The sequence below is a fragment of the Schistocerca americana genome, chromosome 1 (genome assembly GCF_021461395.2).
Source record: "Schistocerca americana isolate TAMUIC-IGC-003095 chromosome 1, iqSchAmer2.1, whole genome shotgun sequence".
Taxonomy (NCBI): domain Eukaryota; kingdom Metazoa; phylum Arthropoda; class Insecta; order Orthoptera; family Acrididae; genus Schistocerca; species Schistocerca americana.
The window spans coordinates 123,425,971-123,444,024 of record NC_060119.1 but is presented as its reverse complement, the minus strand read 5'-3'; the positions used below and the strand labels follow the sequence as shown (position 1 = coordinate 123,444,024).

General features: G+C 46.6%; 1 non-coding gene across 1 annotated transcript; it reads right to left on the bottom strand.

Annotated features, from left to right (window-relative positions):
- Positions 1 to 13,762: 13,762 nt before the first annotated feature.
- Trnat-ugu lies at positions 13,763 to 13,837 on the bottom strand. The gene has a single exon. It is a non-coding gene; the product is annotated as a tRNA-Thr (tRNA).
- Between the last annotated feature and the right edge of the window lie 4,217 nt (positions 13,838 to 18,054).

Genomic DNA, 18,054 nt, shown 5'->3' with positions numbered 1-18,054 from the left:
ATCATCAACCAGCATAGCGTAGTAGATTCCATGACACAAATATCATTTAGCAATTGACATGTTTGAAGAGATGCTAGAAACATAAATATTTAAAAAAAATCACAACACTGTGTTTCCTTGTATACAGAACACCAACATCATTGAAATATTGTCACTGATGCAATAGAGCTTCAGACACAAAGAAAAGAAGGAAAGCAGACAGCAGTAGGTGCGTATCTGTCAGTATGCGAGTGAATGCGAATTACAGCAATTAAATGGCTCTAATTAAAGTGGAGAGAGGAGACATCGAGGTGGCGTGGTCAGGATGGGCCGGAAAACGCGTCACTCTCCAACTGGTGCAGTGGTTCCCAATCTGGAGGTAATTACCTCTGAGGGGTAAAGTGAAATTTTTTGAGAGGTAAAAACTAAACGATTCGACTGTGTTTCAGTCACGAAACTAAATTATTTTCAAAAGATCATTACTATTACTAAAATTTTTTAAGACTATAATTTCAATTGTACAAGTTATCAATAATTACTTTTCCTCAATTAATGGTATTAATGCGATGAAGATTACAGGTTCCTCACATAGTCTACCCACTACACACAAATGCTGTGCTTTGTCCCGTACATCGCTGATGATAAAAGTGAGACATACAAATGGTACATATCTCAAAAAAAGTCTTCTCCAAGTTAAAGATACTACCTGCGGTAGTCCAGAAATTACTTCTTTACTCGTTTCGAGACAAATGAATGAATTACTTGACAGCACGACACAGTAGTAACTACATAAGCGCTAGTACAGTGCTGTACACAATATTATTATTGTTATTGTTATTATTATTACCATTACTGTTAGTGGCTGTGGTCAGACTCAAAGCAGTAACATCTTGAAGTCTTCCAATTTTTGTCAGTTCAGAAGTAAGGAGTGAACAAAGCAAGAGATTTACGAACAGTAAATATAGTGTACACATTTTAACTCGCTTGATTTTGAATGGGTTTGCAGTGTGCAGGCCAAGCAATGGAGAGGAGTAACGCAGGTGAAGTATGTCTTGTAACAAATCTCTACCCTCATTTTGGATAGTTAGCTTTCTTTTATGAGAAGCAGCTTCGTCATCCATTCTAACACACACACACGCACACCCACAAACTATGAAACATCCCCTTTGAAATTTTTTTTATAAATGACAGAGCTGGAAAACCTCTACGTTATTTGATTTTAAAACAGCTGAGCAAAACTGTGCGTACTCAGACATTTCTTTCTTTACTTATTCTGATCAACGGAAAACTGACACACTATATATATATATATATATATATATATATATATATATATATATATATATATATACATATGTATATATTACCGCAACGCAATCTGACTTTCAATAATCCCTACAAAAGAATAGCCATGACTAACAATATCCTATACCTTTCACGAATCACTTACCTCACAAAAATCTTCGTTATTCGAACTACTGCAATACAGCGAGCGCCAATACTGCCAGCTAAATAAAAGATTCTAACTACTGAAGGCACTAACTACTGATAGGCGTAGTTAGCAAATGAAAGATTTTGATGGAGAACAAACAATGTATTTACCTTAATAATGTTCAAAAGTCATCATATATATATATATATATCAGTTCATGATAACCAGTATGACAAATTTACTCTTTTTCTGACATCCACACGTCCAGATCGTCCGCTCTCAAAATTCTGCCATCTCTCTCCCCACATCCATCACTGCTGGCGGCTCACCTCCAACTGCACAACGCTACGCGCTGTTCACACCCAACTGCCCAACACTGCAATAGCAAATATTCCAACAATGCAAACCAGCCACACTGCACAGACAGTGATTTTCATACAGAGCGCTACGTGGCGTTACCAACATGAAAACCTAAACAGCCTACTTACAACTAAATGTCATTCATCCTTCATCATTTTAAAAACAATAATATTCCAAGAAACGTTTTTTATTCTACACTTTACCTAGGTTCTAAAATTGGTGATAAGTGTGTGGGGAATCGGATGGAGACAGACAGCGAAGTGGGGGTGGATGGAGGCGGGAGGGAGAACTGGCTGACGTCTGATTCCACTAAGAGGTAACGGTCTATGAAATGTTGGGAGCCAGTGTACTAGAGGCATGAGTGTTGCGAGTGTCCATGTAATTTACTAACTGCACTGCAGAAGCAGGTTTCTGCATCATACCGGTATTACCTCGGCGTATCATAAAATGCCCGGAGGGGTAAGCGAAAGGACTGGACCTTAGGGCAGGGGATCATTCATCTTTTATTGTTCACAATATTTATTGAAGTCAATCAACACGAACAACAGTTACCATAAACTTCAAGTGAGAGAACATTTGTACATGAAGCCAATCAGTTGGCTTTAAATACCAAAGAAAGTATAACAACCTTTCAAATGAGAAAGATAATACATTTTTATAAAAGTAGAATACACTGAACGCCTAAAGGGAGAGAATTTTAAAACCTCGCCCAAATATACCCGTTTTTTACAAAAAAGGGTAACCTTACATATGAGATGTGAATAACTATATTTCGTATTAACAAAATAGTGAAGAACTAACATTTATAATAATAAACTCCCAGAGATAGAACACTTGTACATGAGGCCTATCAGTTGACTGTAATCACCAACTTTTCAAATGAGAAAGGTAATACCTTTGTTATAGAAAATAGAAAACACGGCATGCCCAAATCGCTATCGTAAGTTCACTTACAAACAGTTTTAATACCTTGCCCACATATATTCGTTTAAAAGAAACAGTAACCTTACGTAAGCACTTCCAACTAGAGAGGCAATAATATACATAACACATCCCTTAGATATACACTCCTGGAAATTGAAATAAGAACACCGTGAATTCATTGTCCCAGGAAGGGGAAACTTTATTGACACATTCCTGGGGTCAGATACATCACATGATCACACTGACAGAACCACAGGCACACAGACACAGGCAACAGAGCATGCACAATGTCGGCACTAGTACAGTGTATATCCACCTTTCGCAGCAATGCAGGCTGCTATTCTCCCATGGAGACGATCGTAGAGATGCTGGATGTAGTCCTGTGGAACGGCTTGCCATGCCATTTCCACCTGGCGCCTCAGTTGGACCAGCGTTCGTGCTGGACGTGCAGACCGCGTGAGACGACGCTTCATCCAGTCCCAAACATGCTCAATGGGGGACAGATCCGGAGATCTTGCTGGCCAGGGTAGTTGACTTACACCTTCTAGAGCACGTTGGGTGGCACGGGATACATGCGGACGTGCATTGTCCTGTTGGAACAGCAAGTTCCCTTGCCGGTCTAGGAATGGTAGAATGATGGGTTCGATGACGGTTTGGATGTACCGTGCACTATTCAGTGTCCCCTCGACGATCACCAGTGGTGTACGGCCAGTGTAGGAGATCGCTCCCCACACCATGATGCCGGGTGTTGGCCCTGTGTGCCTCGGTCGTATGCAGTCCTGATTGTGGCGCTCACCTGCACGGCGCCAAACACGCATACGACCATCATTGGCACCAAGGCAGAAGCGACTCTCATCGCTGAAGACGACACGTCTCCATTCGTCCCTCCATTCACGCCTGTCGCGACACCACTGGAGGCGGGCTGCACGATGTTGGGGCGTGAGCGGAAGACGGCCTAACGGTGTGCGGGACCGTAGCTCAGCTTCATGGAGACGGTTGCGAATGGTCCTCGCCGATACCCCAGGAGCAACAGTGTCCCTAATTTGCTGGGAAGTGGCGGTGCGGTCCCCTACGGCACTGCGTAGGATCCTACGGTCTTGGCGTGCATCCGTGCGTCGCTGCGGTCCGGTCCCAGGTCGACGGGCACGTGCACCTTCCGCCGACCACTGGCGACAACATCGATGTACTGTGGAGACCTCACGCCCCACGTGTTGAGCAATTCGGCGGTACGTCCACCCGGCCTCCCGCATGGCCACTATACGCCCTCGCTCAAAGTCCGTCAACTGCACATACGGTTCACGTCCACGCTGTCGCGGCATGCTACCAGTGTTAAAGACTGCGATGGAGCTCCGTATGCCACGGCAAACTGGCTGATACTGACGGCGGCGGTGCACAAATGCTGCGCAGCTAGCGCCATTCGACGGCCAACACCGCGGTTCCTGGTGTGTCCGCTGTGCCGTGCGTGTGATCATTGCTTGTACAGCCCTCTCGCAGTGTCCGGAGCAAGTATGGTGGGTCTGACACACCGGTGTCAATGTGTTCTTTTTTCCATTTCCAGGAGTGTAGTTCCCAGCTCACGGCATCGGCCAAGTGCGGACATGAACGTACTGCGGAGCAGCCAACACGATCAACACCTGGTTGTGCCGCTCAGGCCCGATTTATCGGCCCGACCGAGGGCGCGAAGTACAGTAGGTGCGTCCGACTTCACTCCCCGGGCGCCCCACCCCCGAATGGTTAACTCAGAGGGCTGTCATTGGGTGCGCCTGGGCCGTAACTGAACGTTAAATTCCATCAGATGCAAGAACAAGTGAGAACCCGAAAGTGTAGCCCAGACCCACCACTATAATCGAGCCCTTGGTGGATGCCGATATTCAAACCTCGGCACAAGTGTCTCACAGAGTTAGTGTACTTTGGTACATCATACACATCAAGGTCCACAGTACTGTCTGGAAAAAGCTAAACAGTTTTAATACATTATACACAATAACCGCCACGACTTGGACGGTAAGGCAGAGGGTCGACGGTACTAGACACCAAGCAACAACAGTTCGATCGGAATGATGCAACGAACTGCGAAGCGTCCGACTACAACACGGATTACTAACCGACTTTCATAACTGAGCACTCGCTAATAGTTTGTCTCAGGTGAGGTACACTTGCAATACGGAAGGCAGAAAGTGCCTGGCCAGTGAAAGACATACGTATATGGAATGATGTCACCTTATCAGGTCAGTGAAATAATCGTCCAATAGCATCAGAGAGGTAGGTCACCAGTATAATCTCCCAATAAAATGTAATCGGTTAACGGCCGCCAACTGCGTGGCTACGCAGACAATCTCAAGACACCGCCGTTACAACTGTCGCCTGTACAATGCCTTTTCAAAACACCTCTTCAGCGACCGTGTTACCTCCCCTTCCCGGGCAATAGCATCGTCTCCTCCCCACCTCCCATATAAATTGCTGCAAAGCCGGCATGACTCACCGCACTGATATATGAAAATGTACAAAGTTTTCAAATATCACAGGCTAACCGGAAACGCCCATTCTTGGTTTGGCGTCCAGAGCAACAGAGACGGGGAAGCTAGTGGCGTAAAAGCCTGAACTGCGCTCGAATGATCCAAGACTAGCAATTCCGTGCTAATAAATGTCCATTATCATCGAAGTATGAGCAACTGCCATAAAACTAGTCTGGACATTGGCCAGAACGACTTTAGGGCCGGGAAGAGAATGTTAATAGCGTCAATCTCGCCCACTCCGCGTAATACCGGCCAAGAAATCAAACTTTAGCTTGCACATGTTCACTGTATGTTGGATCGGCAACTCCTAAGGTTAACTGCTAAAGTTACAAGATAGGCTCTTCTTTAAATTTCAGAATTATTGAATGCATAAGAGTTAAGGTACATGTTGGAAGCTTTTATCGCAGTACATGCTACACCTCATAGATAATGTTTTGCTATTATGACACCGGCCTACAAGGTTAGAATACTTTGCACTGAATATGGTCACCCAGTGATCGAAGTCGATCTGTAAAATAAAGATTTTAGTATTTACGATCGATGCTGCCATTTATCCAAACTATATTGACAATAATACGGTAATGGCGAACACGGTTTCCAATGGAATTTGGCATCAGGAAATGAATGTGTGGCTAGATATTCCTTTCCAAACCAAGTCCGTTTCGTCAAGGTCGAAAACATGCTTCGCAGTAAGGTCTTTTTCTCTCACAACTTCTTAATTGCTCTTTTTAATTTCCTTGGCTCCAACTTCGTCTGTCGCAGCTGCCTCTCCTGTCAAAACAATGCTTTTTGTGATCGAACCAAGCCGGCTGAGAAAGGTACCGGATCCTACTTTTCTTTCCGTAAATCTGCATACAAGGTCTTGACTTTAGTATGGACAGCAGCTTCAAAGAGAGGCATGTGCTGTTGATTGTGGTGCTCGGTCTAGTATCTTAGATTTTTTTTTTTCCTGTGCTTTTCGTCGCCTCCGAGCAATATGTGGACACTCTAGTCTGACTTACGTCACATGAACAGTGAACAGTTTTTGGAACTGATTACACGGTGTCACGAACAACTCTGACAGTGGGTTTACTCAATCCCAAAGTACGCTGAATGTCAGTAATAGGCTCACCTTCCTCATAGCTATTCAAAACTTTCCTCTCTGTTTCTAATGAATAACTCCTTCGTATAAACTTCTTTCTTTCGGCAGGTGCTTTTTCTTTCCTTCTGCCCGACATTTTAAATACAGACCTTGTCAATTGCAACTTCGCCGCGCGGGATCAGCCATGCGGTCTCAGGCACTGCAGTCATAGACTGTGCGGCTGGCCCCGGCAGAGGTTCGAGTCCTCCGTCGGGCATGGGTGTGTGTGTTTATCCTTAGGGTAATTTAGGTTAAGTAGTGTATAAGCTTAGGGACTGATGACCTTAGCAGTTAAGTCCCATAAGATTTCACACACATTTGAACATTTTTTGAACTGCAAACTTCGCAGCTCTACTGACATGAACAGGCGATTCACGACTCCAAAAAAAAGACAATAGATACGCGCTGAGATGCGCTAGCGCATTACTGCTTCTGTGTTCTGCTAACAGATGGTAGCATTGGATGTAAAACTAAAATCGGAAAGCGAATCAGCAAACAACAGGGACTACTTGTACGTGTCTTTCCCTCGCATCCCAGGCATGTCCTATGTTTCGGGGGACTGGATAGGACAATCAGGACCCGTACCTTCCTCATCCTTGTGGTGTGAACTGTCGTGAGGGGTCTTTCCTTGTCTTGTTTTAACATGTCATTTGTCACCCAGGTCATGAAGCGTAAAAGAATGTGTTTACCATTGTTGCACAATTGTTGACTGAAACCTACAATTATGGATAAAGGGATGTAAGGCGAAAGGTTAGGGCCCATGTACCATAATGTGTCATTTCCTGTTAGTAACTTACTGGCATAAATACCTCTGAAACAGGCAAGCCTTTGGCGATCACTATTTCAGTTAATTACCAGACAGTTTGAGTAAGATATCAGACCTCAACAATACGGCAATAAAAACAGGTACGCTAGATTAATAAGAGTTTCAGCTAAACCATATTATGTAATAGCTCTTAATTTAATTAAAAGGAATACATAGGCCTTCAGTAATAACAACTTCAGATAAGTAAAACTACCAAATAGAAAACATACAAGCATTCAGTAATAACAGTTTCACTCAAGTAAAATTACTGAATAAATATACAGGCAGGCCACTATCGACTCAGGAAAAACAAACAACAAGCACAGTTGTAGGAACCAACTGTTGACTAAATAAATAAGCTAAGACATCGCAATGATCCCAACAGTCCTATAGGTATCAATAATACCTCACGATCCAAAACTGAAGTTCATGAATCGAAGCTGAAGCATGCCGCTTCCAAAGGGAGCACAGAAATCAGCACAGTGGAACTGGCTTCAACTCCCTCACTGGTGTGCCAAGTCCCAGAGCTGACCGGCCAGGCTACGCACGAAGACGGCACTCGAAGTCAGCCACGGATTCAAATCGGCCCACAGATACGCCGAGCAACCAGTCGCCAGACTCTGTGCCCACGACGCTTGCGCAACTGCTCGCCTACTCGCGAGGTAGACCTCTGACACCATCCTCCTCGCTCCGTTACCACTCCCCAACCCGCCACGCCGCAACAATCTCGAGCAAAGATCTTGGTGGCCTAAAACCAGAGGGACATCATACGACAGATCGAGCTCGCCAGGAATTCGAAACGCGACCCCAGCAACACCAACACAGAGCTCCCCCCCCCCCCCCCCCCTGATTAACCCAATTGACCACAGTCCAACCTACAGAGGAAGAAGGAGAAGGTTAATTAACGGGCTTAGGTTGATTAAAGTGCACCCTGAGGACCTCACCAGTGGCTAGATGCCTGACAAGTAAATTAACCAGATCAGAATTTCGATTATATGGCATAGTCCTATGAAACGAGCTTGGCACAGTTCTTCACAAGAACCTCATCTTCTACCTTGCCCTGAAACGAGCGTCCATTCCTATTACAAAGCCATGCCTGGCGTTGGTGGTCTAACCTAATGTTATTCCTGGCTGGTTCCCAAATTTCCCTAATATCTTCAGGAGTAACGCACGAAGGAAGGAGGTCGTTGATATCCCGCCTGTTGGATGAAGGGGAATTGATGAAATACGCAAAACTGCCTTGGATGCTCCGCGCTGCGCAGTGTGAAATGCAAAATTGAGCCAAGGCAAGGTGGTATCCCATTTACTCTTATGATGGTAAATCATCAGAGCTGACTTAACGCTCTCTCGGCAAAAGATGCCTGGGAATAACATGGCGTGTTTAACAATATTACGAAAGCAAAACAAACGACGAAAACATTATCGCTAACAATACGCTTAGTGGGTTCAAACCAGCTGGACATGTTAGCCAGATGTACAATGGTAATGGCCGCCGTGGCCTACGTCTAGGAATTAACCACACAAATCTGGAAAACGAGTCAACCACCACCAGAATATATCGGTCCCCCTTCTTAGTATGAGAAAGTGCCCTATGTAATTGATAAAGAATTTGTCCATAGTGTTCTCCCCGCGCCTGATTGTAACAACCGCTTTGGAGGGCTGTTACTGGGTTTAGCCTTCTTACAGCCTTCACACTCACCCACTAAACTCCTGGCATCCTTGCACAAGGTGGGCCAACTGAGGTGAGCCTTAACCTTTTCCAAGGTTTTATAAAGGTCCAGATGTCCTCTCACTAAAGAATTATGAAAATAAGGGAAAACAGGAGGCATCAGCTCCTAAGGCAAACAAATTTTAAAGTCTCCGGCTTTGTTAAAGTGTTTACACAGTATGCCATTCCTGATGGAGTAGTCGCTAAGCTTACCATTGAATAAGAGTTACTTTCTTTATGGAACCCACAATGAATGTTTATGTTGTTTGGTTTTAAGGTCCACAAACAACTGGGAAACTTCAGCTAAAACGGTACACACAACCGGGTGAGACTCACTTAACGCCTTTATTCTCGACAGCCCTCACCTCCTGAAACATACGACTGAGGGCGTCGGCGACTTTGTTATCAAATTCTTTTACGTGTCGCACTTTGAAATGAAACGCGGAAGTGCGGACCGCCCATCTGTCAATCCTACCAGTTTTCCTGGATCGAGCCTACACCCAACATATGGCTTGATCGTCCGTCTCGATATCAGACTACCTATGCTCAAGATAGAACGGAAACTTCTCTAAGGCGAAAAGCACAGCTGGCTTCTCGCATTCGTAAACGGAGTAATTCATCTTGACACCAAACAACCATCTAGACGCGAAAGCTAATGGGCTTCTTATACCTTGATCCTCCTGAAACTCGCTGGGCGGACCTCCTACCCCATCCTCTTCACTCCGTTACCACTCCCCAATTCTCCACTCCACAACATACCCCGTCACAACAACCTCGAGCAAAGATCTTGGTGGCCTCAAACCAGAGGAACATCACATGACAGATCGAGGTAGTGGCGCCAGGAATTCGTAAGATGACACCAGCAACCCCGCCACGGCTCAGTGACCTTTCATCCTAGCTTCAGCAATTACCGAGTCACTCCTTTCGTCATGCTGAATAGCACTCCGCATCATGATTCAAGGCGTTGGGTAGGTAAGATTCTCGAGAACCGCCCTTTAGACCAGGTCGTCATGGGCATGTTGATTGTCGAGCTGACAGCGACAAACAAAAGTGAGACGCCTTACTGAACAGCAGAGAAAGCCAGTCAAGGTCCCAGTTGACTTCGGCTTACACCATGCAAGTCTTCGTTTTCTGTGGTACGATGTCAGTGGTAACTCGAGACCTCAACCCTGCTGCCAGTACTGTGTCCCAGAGGGTTTGTGGTGAAACTCTCACAGTTACCTCCGCCTACATTTTAGGTATGTTACACAGACTCAATAACCATCCTGTACTCGCACCAATGTTCATAAACAGTAGTCATTTATTTTACGTGCTCAATATACTGAAAATAAAGTCGCATTAGGAAGAAATTTCAACAGATGTATCGAATAGACATGGAAATACTTTAGAAGAACTTAGGCAGCGTTCGGTATAGTCATTCATAGTGTAAGTCTTTCCATTTGCATCAGTAAACAGGATGGTCTCAATTAAAGTTCGAGTTTCACACCGCTGTAGAAAGAGAACCATTGCTCAGAATGACGTCAAATTTGAACAGCGTATTATTGATGCAAGGGGAAAGGTCACGGAACAAAAATAAATTTAACGGAAATTTCACCAATAGATGGCGCTGTAAGCATCAGAATACGTACACCAGAAGCGCAGCATACGACTGTTCGTCAGTTTGCGTCCGAGACGCCCAGCATGACTGTCTCCAGGAACGATCACGCGATGCTGGTAAAGTCTTTTACAGCAACGGTGACTGTTTGAACGGACAATGAATGGTCGTGGAATATTCTGTGGACAGACAAAGCCTATTTCCAAGGGGACATTTCAGTACGCGGATTTGCAGAACATGACGAACGGAAAATCCACACAGACATCAACCTGTACCGCTTCATTTCGCAAAGGTGATTGTATGGTGCCGGCCGCTGTGGACGAGCGGTTCTAGGCGCTTCAGTCTGGAACCGTGCGATCGCTACGGTCGCAGGTTCGAATCCTGCCTCGGGCATGGATGCGTGTGATGACCTTAGGGTAGTTAGGTTTAAGCAGTTCTGTGTTCAAGGGGACTGATGACCACAGAAGTTAAGTCCTATAGTGCTCAGAGCCCTTTGAACCATTTGATTGTGTGGCGCGGGTTGACGGCATCGTTTATCGTAGGACAATATTTTTTCGAGACGATAAGTCCTACAGGTTCTGTTACCTGTAGCGTCAGTGGTAAACGCATTAAGAGTCTTTTGCGCTCCAACGTCATTGCAACCCTTCAACAGCGTGGGTATGTGGTTAGGATCATTTCTACGCGAGATAGCGCTCCTACGCACATTGTACAGACAGTGAAGCGGCTACTGCACAGACAGTTCGGAACTGCTAGAATTATCAGCCGTCATTTCCCTACAGTCTGTCCCTCCAGATCATCTCATCTTAATCCGTGTAACTTCTGGCTATGGGGTTGCCTGAAAGATGTGTTGAGAGCTCCAGATACAAACGTAGCTGAATTGAAAGGCGTGCATTGCGCAACGCATACTGAAGGTGACCTCAGAGAAACATCTCTTGAAGAGCACGCTGTTTCTCTGTTTCAGGTTGTGGCAGAAAACAGTGGACGGCACTGAAACCGTTTCTCTTTTAGGGAATAGCCCGCATCTCGTGGTCGTGCGGTAGCGTTCTCGCTTCCCACGCCCGGGTTTCCGGGTTCGATTCCCGGCGGGGTCAGGGATTTTCTCTGCCTCGTGATGGCTGGGGGTTGTGTGATGTCCTTAGGTTAGTTAGGTTTAAGTAGTTCTAAGTTCTAGGGGACTGATGACCTAAGATGTTAAGTCCCATAGTGCTGAGAGCCATTTTTTAGGGAATAGAGAAACAAGTAGGAAGGACTGGACCCCTTTTGTTATCACTCGTTTTATTTAACAATCATATAAACAGATTCCTTTACAACAACAATCTCTTAATCCTGATTACTTTAGGTAATAATAATAGTAAGTCACAAGAATTTACTGAATCTGCTACAATGTCTTTTTACGAATCTAAGTCTATCTCATAGATAAGAAAATTTTAAAACCACTGACAATTATGGGCCTGACGTCGAAAATTAAGACACACAATATTTCTGACTAGTCTTCGGACACGGAGAACTGATGTTCTCAAAAACATGCCAGAGATGCACCCAATAAATAGCAGGATGAAGTTAGTATAAAGGCACTTGTTTCACACTCAAGAGTCAATAAATATCACTAAGGCTTACTATGGTGTCAAACTTGGGCTCCAAGGCCCAGTAACACAATTAGTCAGCGCAAAGTCTCCCTAAGAGTGGCACATCAACAACCTTTCACAATTGTTATGTTTAATAAGTATAATACACTCCTGGAAATTGAAATAAGAACACCGTGAATTCATTGTCCCAGGAAGGGGAAACTTTATTGACACATTCCTGGGGTCAGATACATCACATGATCACACTGACAGAACCACAGGCACATAGACACAGGCAACAGAGCATGCACAATGTCGGCACTAGTACAGTGTATATCCACCTTTCGCAGCAATGCAGGCTGCTATTCTCCCATGGAGAAGATCGTAGATGTTCTGGATGTAGTCCTGTGGAACGGCTTGCCATGCCATTTCCACCTGGCGCCTCAGTTGGACCAGCGTTCGTGCTGGACGTGCAGACCGCGTGAGACGACGCTTCATCCAGTCCCAAACATGCTCAATGGGGGACAGATCCGGAGATCTTGCTGGCCAGGGTAGTTGACTTACACCTTCTAGAGCACGTTGGGTGGCACGGGATACATGCGGACGTGCATTGTCCTGTTGGAACAGCAAGTTCCCTTGCCGGTCTAGGAATGGTAGAACGATGGGTTCGATGACGGTTTGGATGTACCGTGCACTATTCAGTGTCCCCTCGACGATCACCAGTGGTGTACGGCCAGTGTAGGAGATCGCTCCCCACACCATGATGCCGGATGTTGGCCCTTTGTGCCTCGGTCGTATGCAGTCCTGATTGTGGCGCTCACCTGCGCGGCGCCAAACACGCATACGACCATCATTGGCACCAAGGCAGAAGCGACTCTCATCGCTGAAGACGACACGTCTCCATTCGTCCCTCCATTCACGCCTGTCGCGACACTACTGGAGGCGGGCTGCACGATGTTGGGGCGTGAGCGGAAGACGGCCTAACGGTGTGCGGGACCGTAGCCCAGCTTCATGGAGACGGTTGCGAATGGTCCTCGCCGATACCCCAGGAGCAACAGTGTCCCTAATTTGCTGGGAAGTGGCGGTGCGGTCCCCTAAGGCACTGCGTAGGATCCTACGGTCTTGGCGTGCATCCGTGCGTTGCTGCGGTCCGGTCCCAGGTCGACGGGCACGTGCACCTTCCGCCGACCACTGGCGACAACATCGATGTACTGTGGAGACCTCACACCCCACGTGTTGAGCAATTCGGCGGTACGTCCACCCGGCCTCCCGCATGCCCACTATACGCCCTCGCTCAAAGTCCGTCAACTGCACATACGGTTCACGTCCACGCTGTCGCGGCATGCTACCAGTGTTAAAGACTGCGATGGAGCTCCGTATGCCACGGCAAACTGGCTGACACTGACGGCGGCGGTGCACAAATGCTGCGCAGCTAGCGCCATTCGACGGCCAACACCGCGGTTCCTGGTGTGTCCGCTGTGCCGTGCGTGTGATTATTGCTTGTACAGCCCTCTCGCAGTGTCCGGAGCAAGTATGGTGGGTCTGACACACCGGTGTCAATGTGTTCTTTTTTCCATTTCCAGGAGTGTATATACCCAAGTAAACATAATTAGCTCCAGAATTAATTAGCGAGGAGTGACGCCAGGTCGCTCGAAGGCAGAACGAAAACTTAACTTGGAGAAATGAAATGATAATTAAATGGACACCCTAGCTGCAAACAGGCGTTGATGTACTCCATTGAGGACATGTTGAAAATGTGTGCCCCGACCGGGACTCGAGCCCGGGATCTTCTGCTTACATGGCAGACGCTCTATCCATCTGAGCCACCGCGGGCACAGAGAGTAGTGCGTCTGCAGCGACTTATCCCTTGCACGCTTCCCGTGAGATGCGGGTTCGAGTCCCGGTCGGGGCACACATTTTCAACATGTCCCCAATGAAGTATACAACGTCTGTTTGCAGCTAGGGTGTCCATTTAATTATCATTTCATTTCTAGCAAAGCTGCATGGTCATCCACGGTAACCGTTCTTTCGGGAACAGATACTACCGTCATATATAACTTGGAGAAGCCAAGGCGGAAAGCAGCAGTTCGTACAAGATCCACTTCTCGAGCTTCGACCCGGAGTCATCTCCCGCTACCCTGGATTTCACAGCCCCGGTACCCAAGGTGGAAAGGTATCGCTTACCCCAAAACACCAGCTAGCTATCTGTAACTTTTAACAAGCGCACAGAACAGGTCCGCAGGATAAATGTAAACAACCACCAAAAGATATTAAATAATAGGTTAAATTACTCACTAATAAAACGGCACACTGCCGTTGCGCCACTACGAATGAACTACACAGGCAAGGTACAACATACAGCGCAAATATTATCAGTAACCTTCAGGTGTCTTGCCAGCCATTAAGATATAAAAAAAAAACTTACAATTACTAGCAAGGCCAGCGGGCGCTCCAATCTTAGTCACAATTAAATTACGTGAACTCTTGTGCCCCACTGCTCAGTGAAAACCGTAACGAACACAGTTCTGAAAATTTCATTATAAGCTTCACTGAGGCTCATTGCGCTAAGGCTACCAAACACTCGAATGCAGTATATTTGATAAACAGATCACGGCCTTGCGGCTGATTACGTATTACAACAAACAACAACTTTCTACGAGCTGGAAGAGGCACGCTCGTGCATTATATTACTATTTAACACATGTCTTAAACACCAAGAACTCTTCACAGGGACTCCTTTACTTCCGTGGGTACACCCATGCACTTACAGTTACCAGAAGTGAGATAGCAGCCCTCAACACCTTCACACACATGCCCTAAGTACAATCTCATTTAACTTTTCGCTGGATGTGCGATATGGCTTGCGTCGGGTACAGCAGGCGGCAATAAGGCAGCGGACGACCGTAGACAGCCGTGTCCGGAACTAGCAGCTCTCAACCCAAGGCAGCAGCAGGCCTCCTCACAGGCGACAGGAAAGCCTCTCCACCAAGCTGCCCCACACAAGTGGTTAGTTCCCGCTCCACTACAAGCGCACTCCGGCCTCGGGTAACGTAGAACGCAAACTCCACGTCCTTGGCGAGAGCCTCCAGTTAACTGTGCCGGCAAAGATAAAGCAGCGAAGACTCAGTATGCCTCGGGAGGACAACGGTTCAATCCAGCGTCCGGCCATCCTGATTTAGGTTTTCCGTGATTTCCCTAAAGTCGCTCCAGGCAAATGCCGGGATGGTTCCTTTGAAAGGGCACGGCCGCCTTCCTTCCCCGTCCTACCCTAATCCGATGGGACCGATGATCTCGCAGTTTGGTCTCTTCCCCCAAACAACCCAACCCTAACTCAGTACGTGCCACAGGCAAAGATACAGGGTGTTTCAAAAATGACCGGTATATTTGAAACGGTAATAAAAACTAAACGAGCAGCGATAGAAATACACCGTTTGTTGCAATAAGCTTGGGACAACAGTACATTTTCAGGCAGACAAACTTTCGAAATTACAGTAGTTACAATTTTCAACAACAGATGGCGCTGCGGTCTGGGAAACTCTATAGTACGATATTTTCCACATATCCACCATGCGTAGCAATAATATGGCGTAGTCTCTGAATGAAATTACCCGAAACCTTTGACAACGTGTCTGGCGGAATGGCTTCACATGCAGATGAGATGTACTGCTTCAGCTGTTCAATTGTTTCTGGATTCTGGCGGTACACCTAGTCTTTCAAGTGTCCCCACAGAAAGAAGTCACAAGGGTTCATGTCTGGCGAATAGGGAGGCCAATCCACGCCGCCTCCTGTATGTTTCGGATAGCCCAAAGCAATCACACGATCATCGAAATATTCATTCAGGAAATTAAAGACGTCGGCCGTGCGATGTGGCCGGGCACCATCTTGCATAAACCACGAGGTGTTCGCAGTGTCGTCTAAGGCAGTTTGTACCGCCACAAATTCACGAAGAATGTCCAGATAGCGTGATGCAGTAATCATTTCGGATCTGAAAAATGGGCCAATGATTCCTTTGGAAGAAATGGCGGCCCAGACCAGTACTTTTTGAGGATGCAGGGACGATGGGGCTGCAACATGGGGCTTTTCGGTTCCCCATATGCGCCAGTTCTGTTTATTGACGAAGCCGTCCAGGTAAAAATAAGCTTCGTCAGTAAACCAAATGCTGCCCACATGCATATCGCCGTCATCAATCCTGTGCACTATATCGTTAGCGAATGTCTCTCGTGCAGCAATGGTAGCGGAGCTGAGGGGTTGCCGCGTTTGAATTTTGTATGGATAGAGGTGTAAACTCTGGCGCATGAGACGATACGTGGACGTTGGCGTCATTTGGACCGCAGCTGCAAAACGGCGAACGGAAACCCGAGGCCACTGTTGGATCACCTGCTGCACTAGCTGCGCGTTGCCCTCTGTGGTTGCCGTACACGGTCGCCCTACCTTTCCAGCACGTTCATCCGTCACGTTCCCAGTCCGTTGAAATTTTTCAAACAGATCCTTTATTGTATCGCTTTTCGGTCCTTTGGTTACATTAAACCTCCGTTGAAAACTTCGTCTTGTTGCAACAACACTGTGTTCTAGGCGGTAGAATTCTAACACCAGAAAAATCCTCTGTTCTAAGGAATAAACCATGTTGTCTACAGCACACTTGCACGTTGTGAACAGCACACGCTTACAGCAGAAAGACGATGTACAGAATGGCGCACCCACAGACTGTGTTGTCTTCTATATCTTTCACATCACTTGCAGCGCCATCTGTTGTTGAAAATTGTAACTACTATAATTTCGAAAGTTTGTCCGCCTGAAAATGTACTGTTGTCCCAAGCATATTGCAACAAACGGTGTATTTCTATCGCTGCTCGTTTAGTTTTTATTGCCGTTTCAAATATACCGGTCATTTTTGAAACACCCTGTAAGAGCGCGAAGGCGAGGTACTTGCAAATACGCTGGCGCGCCAGCAAAACGCCATGGCTCAAGGATATTTAAAATGTCTTGCGTCAGTCTCGCGACAATTACAAACCGATGTAATTTGGCTTTTTATGCGTTTTTTTGTCCCATGATGACAAGTAAAAACCGATGGGATTTTGCTTTTTATGCGGTTTTCAGCCTCAGGACAGAAGCCAATTTTTACCATCCGTTATAGAACAATCTTGCTGTGGTCGATAGGCTTGCCTAACTAACAGTGCCGCAGGTGTTGATTTTCAGAAATTGAGCACTCATCCACATTAAACAATACAGATGGCGTAACCAGCAGCTCGAACCACAGCCGTCGTATTGTGAATCATGTGTAGTTCGTAGCCGACCCCATTTAAATGCCCTTCCAGCGCCATATAGTGGTAAAATTTTTGTTAAATTTTTCCATGACGTTTCCCCCTGCGTCTGTAATATGTTGTTCAAATTTGACGTTGAGGAGTGGTTGTCTTACTATGGCGTTTTGAAGCTGTTTTAGTTATGGACGTCCGGTGTATTGGCACTGGAATGTAATGTTCAAAATGGTTCAAATGGCTCTAAGCAATATGGGGCTTAACATGTGAGGTCATCAGTCCACTAGACTTAGAACTACTTAAACCTAACTAAGCTAAGGACAAAACACACATCCATACCCGAGGCAGGATTCGAACCTGCGACCGTAGCAGCAGCGCGGTTCCGGACTGAAGCGCCTAGAACGGTTCGGCCACAGCGGCCGGCGAATCTAACGTTCTCTATGAGAACTGAGGATATTTCCAGTTCCAAAATTCGCGGCCATCTCCCTACAGTACTGGTCGAATGTTTCGCTACTAGGCTGGAGTTGACAGTTATGTATTTCTACCGATCAACCGAAAATCTGCGTAGCAAAAGGAATGCCGTGATCGACAGCTGTGCAGCTAAGCAGCGACCTTTCCGCCGCAGTGGAGCGTGTCTGCTCGGGACCCCGGTTAGGGCAAAAAAAGCGAGCAGCGACTTCCTGGGTGGTGCGAGGCGAGCAGAGGCGGGCGGAAGGCGGGCAGCTGCGGCGCGGCGCAGCGCGCACGTGGCTGGCCGCACTGCACTGGTCTACCAGCCGCCAGCTGGCGTTTCCTT